Source organism: Streptopelia decaocto, assembly GCF_964273445.1.
Source record: "Streptopelia decaocto genome assembly, chromosome: 1".
Taxonomy (NCBI): Eukaryota; Metazoa; Chordata; class Aves; order Columbiformes; family Columbidae; genus Streptopelia; species Streptopelia decaocto.
This window is the reverse complement of record NC_138663.1, coordinates 81888136-81901728: the sequence shown is the minus strand read 5'-3', so window position 1 is coordinate 81901728 and position 13593 is coordinate 81888136. Positions and strand designations below refer to the sequence as shown.

Sequence of the window (13593 nt, the reverse complement as noted above, 5' to 3'; positions counted from 1 at the left end):
GTACAACTTTGAAGCTTTTAGCTACTTGAGAATCTTTGCTCTAAAGAAAACTGCACATCAGAGGAAAGGGATCATTAGTATTAAACTGATTAATTATTTGTCAAGATAAATGATCCAGTCCTGACAGATGGTGAGCAACTATAGGTGGCCCTGGAAAGTGTGAATCCTTAGCCATCCATAGCAAACGCTCAGCAACAGAAGAGATGTGATCTCGAATAATTAAATAAAATGCCTGTATTTGCTTGGAAGCCATGAAGTTTAACAACACCACCAACAAAGGAAGACATGGACAGGGAACAAAAGGAAAAATGGTAGGATATGTGTGATTAATACAGATTTAACTTTGCTGTCTGTGATAATGGTATGCAGTGATGAAGTGGATGTGTTCTGTGATTTATTTTTTTCTACTTTAAAGTCATGGAGCTCTAAAAATGACTAATGAACCTCCTTTCAAGGTTCATATCTATGACCTAATTCATATGTCCAGGAATCTTGTCTTCCCCTTAACTGCAGCAGAAAGTTAAGGGTTGCTCATCCAAAGAGCGTTACAGGCCAAAGCAGAGACCCTGGACATGATCCAGCACAAATAGCTGCATTCCAGTGAAAACAGGAATCAGATGTATAGTGCAGATGATAGTCTAATTGGCGGATGCTATTTACCATATGTTAATTGCAAAATGTATTTTAAATTATGCTGTTGATTAAAACAATAATTAGAGCAGTTCCACGTAAGATGCTGAGTTGTTAAAAATAATTGTCTGATAGAAGTATTTCTATCAGGTTACAATTGAAACATGTTCTTTAGAACAAAACTTCGTTAATGTGCATTGTTCAAAACCTCAACTGATATGAACTGGAATACATAAGACTAGTTTCCACAGATAAGTTATTATGTAAGGAATTGGCCTGCTGTGCTTTTATACTATCGAAGATAGTATGGCTTGTACATTCGCGCACTGTATTTTTGTGCTACATATGTTGTAAGATATACTAGTGTACAGTTATGATGAAACTCTACTGTAACTACAGAATCACAGAACAGCTGAGGTTGCAAGTGACCTCTGGAGATTTTGTAATCCATCTCTCCTCTGCTCAAAGCAGGGTCAGCTATAGTAGGTTCCCTGTCCAGTTGGGTTTCAAATAGGTCTGAGGATGGAGACTCTATGACCTCCCTTTGTTGAACTTCATAAGGTTCTTGTTGGACCTTTTCTTCAGCTTGTCGAGGTCCCTCTGAATAGCAGCACAACCATCTCATGCATCAGCCACTTCTTCCAGTTTTATATGACCTGTAAATTTGCTGAGGGTGGATTCTTCCATCATCCAGGTGATTAATGATAATGTTATACAGTGTTGGTCCCAGTGTTGGTGCTGGTGTACACCACTAGTGGTTGGTCTCACATCAGGTTTCATAACACTGATCTCAACCCTCTGGGCCTGACAATTCTTCCAGTTTTCAATCCATTTCTTTGTGTGTCTATGTGGATGTTATATGCGATGAGACAAGTGTCAAAAGCCTTACTAAAGTTGAGATAAACAACACCACTGCTGTCCTAATCTCAAAATCATTTTATAAGAATAGACTAATTTGACCATGCTTTGAATGTTATATAAACTTCATATGTAAATTAGTGTAATTTGGAGTAAAAATTAGGTTATCTAAACCTGATTCTTTGTTCAAGGCGATACTTTTTTCAAAGAAATTTTCAAAAATACAAGGTTCATGAATCCTACTAAAACTTATGAGGACTTTGAGACTCAATTGTTTTATATGCCTTCAGAAATCTATATTCTGTGTCTCTCTAGAAACATGCATGTTGGCCAAGCCAAGTACTTGTCTGGCAGAACTCATTTTGGAGCTTGAGAGCAAGGCAAGGGTGGCTGCAACCTTGAAGAATCTCCTCTGGGGCTCTGTGATCAAAGCTTCTCCATTAAGACCACTATATTTCCAGGTTTATTTTATAAAGGGCTGGTAAGTTATCACTGGAAGTTACAGTCAAGTTACCGATCTGAACAATGTATCTTACAGATACCAGTGGGAAATCGCATTGCTCATTATTTGTGGTGACTGACAACCCCACTAACATGCTGATTTCTGTTTAAGAATATATTCTATTCCATTATAACCTGCTAATGACTAGAATCCTGATAATTCCTAGTAGCTTGTTTACTCATATTTAATATTAGCACTATCTGTGTTTTGCTTTCTGTGACATTACCATGCATCCAGAACAAAACTCTTGACATTGAGAGTTTGTCTCTATTTACTCTGGTAAAGTAGGTTGGACTTGATCATAAAGGTCTTTTCCAACTGGAATGATTCTATGATTCTTTGAATGGTTACCCTGGTTTTGGTCTCCTTTAAAATGTCTAATTACATGTTGCAGCCATCTGTAGCCATAAACAGGGACAGTTCTCTTAGTTACTAGGAGTGAATATTATAACACATAAAGCACCATCATACCCTCCCATGGGGGTGCTAGTATATAAATGGAGTTTGGGTTATATCTTGCAGATAAATTTGACTTACAATTTGGAGGCTGAAAATCAGTCTTTGGACTGTGCATAGAGTGTGACAAGGATGGAGCCCCTTAAGTTGTTCTACCTGTGTGGTGTTGGGTATTTCATAGTAGAGGAAAGAATAGGGGAAAATGGTTGCAAGAAAAGGATCGAAATGGTGTGTTCACTCTTCAGAGCAATACAGTGGGCACATTGCTGTAGTTCCTTTCTAGTACAGAGTGGTCCCAATATTTCTTCTTCTGGGAGATCAGGCGCAGCTGTGGCCACAGTAGTTTGTATAGTTGAAGCTGAGCTGTGCATCAGCTGTGTCTCACTGCTCACAGTTTTGAAATTACTTCTGTTCACGTAGCTGGGGGCATATAAATATATCCCAAAGGTAACAGAGCTAATAATCTGATTGCAGTAATGAGTATGACAGGGAGGTAGCAGAAAGTGCAAAGGCAGAAATTTCACATTACTTTTCTTTAAGCATATAGTCTTACTTTCAAAAAAGTACTGAAAACCCTACTGTTGGCACATGCTTGTGGATATGAGTGTTTGTCACGTGTCACTATACTTCCCTTGTACCACAGTGCTAAGGTTTCCAATTGCATTTATACTGGAATGAAGATGACTTTCTGTCTATGTTCTACAGTCCAGTAGTCACCCAGTCCCATGTCATTATAACAAGTTTTCAAGTTGTACCAGCAAACACGAATTAAAAAAAAGCTCCTTTTTCTCAAAAACAAACAAACAAACCAACAAAAAAAACAAACCCAACTCCCCACCCCCCCAACCCGCAAAACAAACAAAGAAAGCAAAACCACAAACAAATCCAAACCATCACCCAAACAACAAGAAACAGTACTTCCCACAATCTAGTGAACAGTGTTTTGCTTTGAGACATTGATTTATATCCATTCTCTCAAAGTGAAAGGAACTCCAAGTAGGGGAAATCACCATATTGAAGGAGAGGCTACTTTGACATCATTTTCAAAGTGTTCAGTCTTCCAGTCACACTCTAAGCTCTCAAACTAAAATAACTATGTCTACCCAGGGATTTGCAAGAGCTTAGCTGCATCTGTTCAGAATTGTACCTCTCATTGAAGTATTGCAGCTTTCTTTTCCTAGAAGAAGCTGTTTTCGTATCAGCCAAGGGCTGCAGTTGTAAAGACAAGACTGAACTGACAGATTTTTATGAGGTTGTTTTTGTTTTTGTGTTTTTGTTTTTGTGTTTTTGTTTTTGTGTTTTTGTTTTTGTGTTTTTGTTTTTGTGTTTTTGTTTTTGTGTTTTTGTTTTTGTGTTCTAGCAATAAAATTTACTTAGTGTGGTCAATAATTACTTGGCTGTGGACATATGTCCTGGTTTTGGCTGAGATAGAGGTAATTTTCTTCCTAGTGGCTGGTATAGTGCTGTGTTTCAGATTTAGAATGAGAATAAAGTTGATAATTCACTGATCATTTAGTTGCTGTTAAGCAGTCAAGGACTTAGGAGCTTCTCACACCCTCACACCATGCCATGTGCACAAGAAGCTGGGAAGGGGGCACAACCAAGACAGCTGACTCAAGCTAGCCAAAGGGATATTCCATACCATATGACATCATACTCAGTATGTATTTTGGGGAAAGCTGGCCAGGGGAACCACTGATCAGAGACGGGCTGAGCATTGATCAGCAGGTGATGAGCAATTGCATTGTGCATCACTCATTTTATACATTAATACCAATATTAATAGTAATATTAATATTGTTATAATTTTTGTTCTTATGATTATTATTATTTTCCTTTCTGTCCTATTAAACTGTCTTTATGTTAACCCATGTTTCCTTTTTTTTTTTCTGGATTCTCTCCCCCATCCCACTGAGAGTGGGGAGAGAGTGAACAGCTGTGTGTGCTGTTTAGCTGCCTGACAGGTTAAAATACAACATGTTACCAGGGAGGTGATGTGCAGGGCACAAGAAGAGAGCAAAAAAAATGCTATGGCTGCTATGTTAGACCAAACAGTCTTTGCATTTAGTCAGGTATTCAAAAATGATGACAAATCAATCCACTGACAAATGTGCACCTCTGAGACTGGAGTAATTTTTATGAGTGTTTGTCCCAAAGCTGGGAGAGATTGGTTTGTAATTGTTTGGTCTGCTCATGAGTCCTAGGCCATGGACACTTCATGGAAGAAGTACAAATAGCTCAAGAAGACTTGAGATTTCATGTCAGAATGTAGATGTATGTATCACATACCACTTCTGAATGCACTCGAGAAATATGTCCTCCTTGAAAGAGTGAAGAAAACAGATAAGTAGATAATTTTAATTTTTGTGTCCTGATTTCAAAGATCCCAGAGAGGCAAGAACCCTCAAGACTGTTGTACATAAGTAGAAACTTTGATTATAGCCAATCTTTCTGCTTGTTCATGAATGTCCATCTGAAATTGTATTAGATCTATCTTGACATAAGAATGTTGCACTGTTCGGGGGCTGATAAATCACAGTCTGTACATTAACTATATAGAGACTTCTAACCATTTATGTTCTTCACACATATTTGGTCAATTACCAAGCACAGATGATCCTACTTGCAGTTCTATTAGGGCACTAAAGATATTGATGCTGTTTTGTATACTCAGAACAAGACAGAACTTGGGGCTTGTCTGAAGCTTCCTCTCTTTTCTCCTTCCTCCTTCTCCCATTATTTTGAATGGTTTGGATGTCTTTTATGGATGTACAAAGAGGCCCTTTCATCTGTGTAAAGTTTGTGCTTTAGTTCTGGCTCAAACAAGGAAGCTGACAGAAACAGAATTGCTATTTCTAGAGAAGACAGCAGTTTATCATCTTCTGCCACATTTGCCACTTCTCTCTCTCCCTTTTCAGAGCATACCACTGAAAGAATTTGACAGAAACCAGTTTTGTGTTTCTAGGAAATGAAGCACTTGTTTCTTTCAGAGAAAGTTGCTTTTTATTTATTTTTTTTCCCTGTATAGAAAACCAAATGCAAAAAAAGAAAAACTGGTCCACTGTTTGACACACTGGAAGGCCTTCATGTAAGGTTTTCATTCACAAAACATGTCTGTAACTGTACAAGTTATTTATTTTCCCTTTGTTACAATCAGTCTATTGTAAAATGAAAACAGAAATTACTTCTTTCTTCATACGTTTGTTGTGAGATTGAAAACTCTGAATCACTCAGTATTGCAGTGGACATAATACATACACCATAGACTGAAACAAAAACTTTGCTGCTGTTGATGTTGACTAAAAGCGATTAGAGATAACATTTGTGCTTGTGTATTGCAAGAAACCATACAAACTTAGCCAAGGGAAGAGATAATGTGTTACCTGAAGACTTCCCTGTGTGGAGTTTCAACAATCTTCCTCTCATGCTGGGATGCAGCTCTTTTGATTTCCCATGGATATGCAGAGGGCCATGTTGTTTACGGAATCCGTGATTTGCTACTAGAAGGATCACTAAAGATACTGTCCCACTATGGCACCCTGGTTGGAAAATGCAAAGTAGCCAGATATTAACTGGGAGTCAGTTTGTGCCTAACTGGGCTGACACAGCTGTCGCTGCCTCCACAGGTACTCTGTTGGCTTTGTAGAACAGTGAAAGACTTAATTCTATGAGACTGATAATCCAACATCGCTTAGAAAAGCTCATAATTACTTATCTGGTTGCCCTCCTCCCCTTCAAATTCAGCCTAGAAACAAGTTATTGCTCAAATACAGAAGTGGAAGCATTGTTTTCATAGTCTTGCTGCCAAGTGATTGAATTTGACACTGTTGCACAGAAGGCTAATTTCTACAGCGTGGAACTGGCATTCCAGGCATTGCACTGCAATAGTGAGGTCTATAGGAAAAAGTTGAGGAGCACTGTCTGGACAAATTATGTCGGCTAGTCCAAATTACAGCTGAGGAATCCCTAGATGATAGTTATTTAGAGGTTTCTGCTCTCTAGTGGGTGGAAGTCAAAATTAGAAAAATATCTGAGATGATGAATGGCTTGGAGGAAAGCAATCTAAGTGTTTTGATGAAAGCTGTTTTGTATATCAAACTCAGAACTACAACACTAGCCATCTAACTTCTCAAAGCCTCATACTCTTTCATTATTATTATTATCTATTTTTCATTTGTTTCTGGAAAGACAGGTAGAATGAGCCACTCTGCATGAAGTATTTTTTATCATAAGTCTTTTTGTGCAGTCCTCCTATCCAAGAGTAAATCAAGACAGATTCCTTCTCTGATGATGTGTGGGCCTCTTTTCTAGATGCAAAATCAAGCAGTTCAGACCATGTCTTTTTGGTGTTTGTAGAGGGGACAAGCACCACTGAGCATACCATAAATTGTGAAAGAATGTGATAATGTCTTGAATGTGACACCATGCTGCTGCAGCAAGCCTCAAACTGAAGCTGGAGGAGCCATAAGAGTTGCTTTGGGCATCTAATGTAACGGATCTAGCTCAAGCCTACTGCTAATCTTGCACCTCCTAACCAGTTCTTAGGTTGGTCTCATTCCCTTGGTGCCAACCGTTCTCCCCATCTTTATCTTCTTTTATGCTTTTGTATCACTGTCGCTCTTCCTATGTTTTTAACATCCTCTTTCCCATTGCTTTAATTTCTACATCCCCTTTTGTTCCCTGTGTTGTAATTTTTTTTTATTTAAGGTCTAGGGCAGATTTATTTCCATAGCTACTCCTTCTATCAGCTTCTTTCACCCATCCAGCAGTGGTAATGTTATTTCTAGTCTATGTAAAGTAGATGCAAATTGTGATAGGTAGGGTGGTCTAATAGGTTTAAAAACATTGGGACTGTAGAGACCCAAGACAGTCTCTGTGGTGCTAACTTCATATCATTGTCATTTATTCCGATGGTGTAGGCCTCTGCCATTTCAGCTAAAATAGTTGCTCTCTGAACTGAGAGAAGTCATAACTTGGTATCCATTGAATGGGTGAAACTGGGCATCATATCACATATGAACTACTTCATTCCCAGATTTTCAACAAAACCAGGAAAGGAAGAGAGAACATATTCAAAGGGGAATGTTCTTTGAACTGTGGTCCTGTGTATTACATGGTAGGAGAACTTAGTGGAGTGAGAAACTATTGTTTAGTTTTGTATATTTTTACAACTTAAAGATCAAGGAAATCCTGAGGCTAACAAGAGGGTTGTGTTTTAAAGTAAGAGATAGATACACAAAATGTAAGTGTCAATCTTTTTGAATTTCAGGTAGTGAATGAATCCTGATATCTGTATGATACTTCGCTCTTTATTAGTCTAACGTGACTCTTACAGAAAGGTTGCTTTGGACAAATGGCATCAAGACATAAAATTAATAAACTCTCCCTGAGTGTTGTTAACAATGGGAGCTGACAATAGACAAGAGCAACTAGTTTCCCATGAGAAACAAAGAAATATCAAAGGACTGTAAACAGCATTCCATTTTCTGTTTGCCAGATGAAGATGGGACATGTGGATGGTCTGAAATATTTTGCCTGTTTTTTTTTTTTTCAGTGTCCTAGCTTCTTGGTCTGAGATTTAGGAGACAAAACAGTGTTATTATTATATGACAAGCTGTGTTTAAGACACAGCAGAATCATCGAATTATTCTTGACTGATACGACTGCTCTTCTGAATAAAGGGCTGATGGCATTTCTAAACTCTTTCCTGCTAGAGAGGATCTCTTATCTTCCATTTGTACTTTTGAGTTTCACTCTGGCTTCCCTGTCCTCAGTATTTGTGTGACTGTGTGTACCTCCTTGCCACTATATAGGCAATGGAACAAACCTCCCTAAGTTTTGCTTTGTTTTGGTCTTTAGACTGAGCTGATGCAGATCTTGAAGAAAAGCAAAAATAACATGGGAAGGATAGTAGAATCCTCTTCAGTAGTCAGAATTAGAAAGTTCGTATTTTGATAGTCAAATAGTCACTATATCTGGAAAAAAGAATTTAACTGTGAAGCCTCTCTCATTTCTGTGTTTTCATGTAACCCTTAGACTCAAGCAGCAACTGACCAAGATAAAACCATCCATCTAATCATGTTTAATTCAACTACCTTCTATTCTTAAATGGAAATTGGTGTCGCATGTTTAGGTTCTTCCAGTGCAAAGCTATTCTCCACCCCTGCCTGCCTCCGCCCCCTTTATTTTCTAATGGTGAATCCAATTTTGTGTTTCCACAAAAGAGAATTAATGTTCATAGAATTAGTTTCAGCTCTGCTTCAATGCTTAATTACCCAGAAAAGTAATTCTCAGTTGTGTACTGTTGGTCACTAAGCTGTTGAATTATTTACATATGGCTGGGATGAGGAATAACATTTGAATTCCAAAGGCTTTTTAATATTTTTTTTTTTTAGTATATGGTTGGAGCAACAATGACTTGAACTCTCACTAACTGCAGCAACATTTCTTTGTGAGCCAATGTCCATGAGACAAAACAAATACATGGCTTTGCTTATTGTGGTTTTCTTTCCTCTTCCAAAAAATATGCAGAGCATAAAGTAAAATGTTTTGCAACTGAGTATCCCCTTTCTCCTGTGCTTACTGTTGCATTGCAAATAGTATGCATTCTGCTATTCAGTTAGCTAAGCTTATACTCTATGGTCAACCACAAATTTTCTCTGGAGTCAATGGAAGATTCAGAAACTAGAGAAATCTGAATGTGAGTCAGCAGATACTGACCAGAGCTGGGTTAAAAATTATTTCTGTCCTTATGTTTTCTCGAATTCAGAATCTTTCTTCAAATGCAATTGGATGCATAGAGAGACCTCATAAGGTAGAAAAGCAGACAGAGAGACACTTTCAGCCTAATCCATTCACTACATCTCCTTGCAAGATTGAAGGTTTAAATACCACTCTGTGCAGCTAGGATGGAGGTTGGGTCTGTCTCTTGTGAAAATGTGTGTACATTGATCATCCAATAGGGCACCATTCCTGTTCAGGACTCTGCTTTTAGAGCTGCTCTGCACAGAGTAAATATTATGTTCCCTTTGTCAATGGACTACTTTAATGCAAATGACTCCAGATAGGTGCAAGCAAGTCCTACTCCAGAATGTCCCTTAGGCTGGTGACATGCTGTGCATGATGGCACTTACCTGAGATGCAGGACATATATGGAAGTATTTTCACTTCAGCTGAATTCTCTTTGTCATTAGTCAATGTCTAATCATTACATAGATCTTTCTTTAATTCAACCAGAACTGATACCTTTACTCAGTTGAAGATGCATATTTCTATAGAAAATTTCGATTTGATTGACCTGTTTTGAGGGAGGTTTACCCCATCAGCTGCTATGTTTTATCAGAACAATTGCAACTGCCTCTAGTTATATATTTCTGATGAATCATGGTCTGAAACATCTTAAACAAAATGTAAGTAACTAGTAAAGCAAATGAGGAGGGAGAAAACAAAAGTTGATTAAGCAAGATAAGATTTTGAAATGTGATGTGGAAGCAGTGTGGAGAAATTACTGTGATAAGGCTGATGTGGCTAAGACCTTGATAGCAGAAAGCTACTTTGAAGTCAGGCCCAATAAAAGCACACAGAAATGTATAAGAGAGATGAATGAAAAACATAGGGGAGAGAGGCTATTGAGGTAGTCAGCCTTTAAAAGTAGTTAACCTCTGAGTCCTTGGAATGTATGAGAAGCCTGAACAGAGTCTTTGGATTCTTTGGTTTTTCTCTGCTAGTGACTTCATGCTCCTGTTTGTGAAGTGAGGACTGCAAAGGAACAGTGTAAGACTTTAGAAGGGTCTTGGACACAAACAAATTCCATAAAAAATAGGACAAACTCCTATCTAGACATAAATGAAAGCTGTTCTAGTATTTGATTAAAGGGAAACAAAGCTGAACTTCAAGGATTAATGTGGGTTTGCTGAATCCTTCATTAAAAGGGCTGTCTAAAGAAGGCCTTTATCATTTACACATGTGCAGTCTCAGGCAGTGCAGTCATGCATACTCGTATGACTATCCATGAGGTGAGCAGTGAACATGAAATAATTAACCATATTAAAATGATAGCCTCTGACTATTTTTAATCAAGGAGGTATTCGTGTGAGAGAAAGAGAATGCTTTAAAAATGGGTGTTTTTTGTGGTACTGCATACTGACCTGAATTTTATTACCAGTTTTTTTGTGCAAAATCTATAAATACTTTTTTTGGGGGGCATAATGAGGGGAAGAGGGGGGAGGGAGGTTAGGAGGGAAATGAGAAATAAGTAAAACAAAATTCCTTTTTATTTCTCTTTTTAAATGGAATGTTAACCAATCCTTTGGCAACAAAGCCCATGTTTATTTTTAATTAAAAAAATAACATAGCTGGGTCAACTTCAGTTTTCCCAGCTGCTATTCTTCCATCACAACAGCTCTCTGACCTCTTTTCCCTTGCTGATTTCTTTCATCATTTGCACTTAGCTTGTATGTGTTATATGGGTTTTATGTAGTATTTCCTACCATTGAAAGGAAGGCTAACAGTCTAAACAAGTAGCTGGGGCTCAGTCATCTAGACTCTCATCTATATTACCTGATCATGCCCTCTTCTCTTTTGGAAAAGTAATAGGTGTGACCAGGATAACTTTTTAATGTGCATATTCCTTGCTGTTTATATGGCTGCCAGGTGAGGAGATTTAAACTGCATATTGAATTTATGAGTTGTAGTTCATTAAAATAAATGGAGTGGATTTGGCAAAGCTCAGGTATCACTGAGCACACAGGTAGTGTTTGAAGGTTGACAAGCAGCCTTGGTGTTTTTTCTTTAGATGATCTATTGCAAACGGTCAGTTTTTGTGTTTGCACATTAGGTGAAAATTTAGAAAATAGATATGCTTGCCGTGCCTTCTCCAGCAACTTCATTTTCTCTGTTCATGGGGTAGAACAGGAAGAACTCAGGGTGATGATCCATTTCTCAGCATGACAGAGCTGATTACTTATGTAGTGGAGAAGATGGTGTCCATCTGTAACAATCCATTTGGTTTCTTGAGTAGATTAAAATTTAAATTACGTGGACATTTAGAGGCCCTTGAGTATTTGGGAGTATCTGTACTTTCTGCAATCATTTTTAAGATAATTAAAGTTGAGATAGTAATGCTGTAGCATTAAAGGTTCATGTAGCAGTCATCCATACCATACATTGCCAGCAGCAGTGGAGCCAACACCATCAAAGCTACAACTATTCCCAGACAGCAATGTAGTACCTAGAATAAAAGTAGTGGTTTGTTGGGTCACTGGAACCAGGCCATGGAAGAAGATAGAACTATATCTATTAATCACCAATAATGTTACTACTGGGACAGTCTTTGCAATGCATGATTTGCAAGCTTTCCATATATAAGATAGCCACTTTAAAACACAGTTATTTGTACTGGTTATTCCTGAATAAGTGGCAGCATTCTGGTGTACTATGATATTTCTCCTCTGTGCAAGTTTAGCTCTGCTCACCTTGCCTCAGTTAGAAGCTAGAAAGGCAAGGACAAATGCATATGAACTATTACAGTATGAATAAATAACATTATCCAAGCATTTTTAAGGTCCAAGAAGGATTTGAGAGATATTTGAGATTTTTGAAAAAAATTTTATGATGACTCTTATTTTATCTTGACAAGTTTGCTCTTTCTTTGTTGTATACTTCTTGAGAAATGCATAAAGAGGTAAAATATGAATAAGATAGTATATGCCAGCCTGGGCTAAGGTAGACCTATTGTAATACATGGAATGGTTGATATCTGTTTTGATGTTACTGTGAGCCTTATGATGTTTATTCTGAGAGTTCTTAAGAAACGATTCAAGACTTCTCATTAATATATGATTTCTGTCTCATAGTATTTGTAAATATTTTCCTTTCACAGGTGACACAGTTTGCTTTTATGATGAACTATGGGATCAGGACAAGGAACTGAGAGGTAGTGGGTATCAGGAGGCTAGCAATAAGGAGAAGGAGGAAGCAGGGCAATAGGATCTGAGGCAAGAAATTGTTAAAGTCTAGTGTAGAAATAATGTAACCAAGAGAGAGAATAAAAGATGCTCGAGAACAGTACAATGGGGGAGGCACGATGGATATGAAAGCAGAAGAGAGGGGGAAATATGGGACAAGACAGTGAAGATATGATGCAAATGAACTGCCTGAAAATTACTGGGGAAAAAATAACTGTATCTGAATTATTTAGTTATCCTGTCTGAGGGAGATGATTGAGAGGAATGGAGTGAGCCGGCAGAATCACCTTTTTTCTTTTCTTCTTCCATTTCACAGTTTCTGGGAAATGGTTCAGCAAACTAGTGGGTGCTTTCTGTGTGAATTTGGATGCTGTAGTCCTCTCCTTGCTTTTGCAATGGAGCAACGTTTTCTTATCCCCAGCTTCTTGTTTTGGCATGCAATGCTTTACCCCTTCTAAAAGATTGTACTTAAAGATTAATAATAATCAAATAACATGCAATGCTTGTCGTTAATTTAATCATCTGTCCTAAATCCTTACAAGAGATTAGAGCAGTGAAATTCTATTTTGGGCTGAGAATCATTAGGAGAATACTAGAAGATTATCTTAGTCAGAAAGTGGTATGAATTGGAAAACTCAAAGAAAAATGTATTCAGTACAAACCTCAAGTAAATCCCAAAGCAAAGAAAGTGAAACTAAATGTTCCCCTACATGAAGATTGGAAGCATTCATTCTTAGAGTTTCATTTGGGCTCATTACAGAAACATTCTCCAAGGACTAACCTAGAAAACTTGAATCAAAACTTCTATATCCATGGGAGGTTGCACTCCAGGGACTTTCAGCCATCCCATCTACATGGAAAAATACATTTGAAGGAAAGCCACAGAAGAGGTTCACATGAACCTTCCCTGCTGAGGGAATGCCTTCATTTGCACAGAAATCTTTTCTAAATGGCTTTATTTTTACGTGAGCTGTGATCCTCTAGGATCCACAAATAGTAACTTTTAGTGCTGGCACTAATACTGCCAATCAGAATTCTTCTCAGAAACACCATTAATTAAACTTCTCTGGAAAGGACATGGCTCACAGAATTTTCCCTGCAGCTCTCTCTCTCCTGACACCTATCTCAGCAGTGTGTTTATGTTCAATAACTAAAGAAGACATAGCAGAGGAGAAAATCAGA

The 13593-nt window shown here is 37.9% G+C and overlaps 1 protein-coding gene across 3 annotated transcripts in view; it reads left to right on the top strand.

Annotated features, from left to right (window-relative positions):
• The window catches only part of CALD1 (caldesmon 1), a 209818-nt gene that overhangs the window by 58103 nt on the left and 138122 nt on the right, over window positions 1-13593 (top strand). The gene's annotated exons all lie outside the window — the stretch shown is intronic.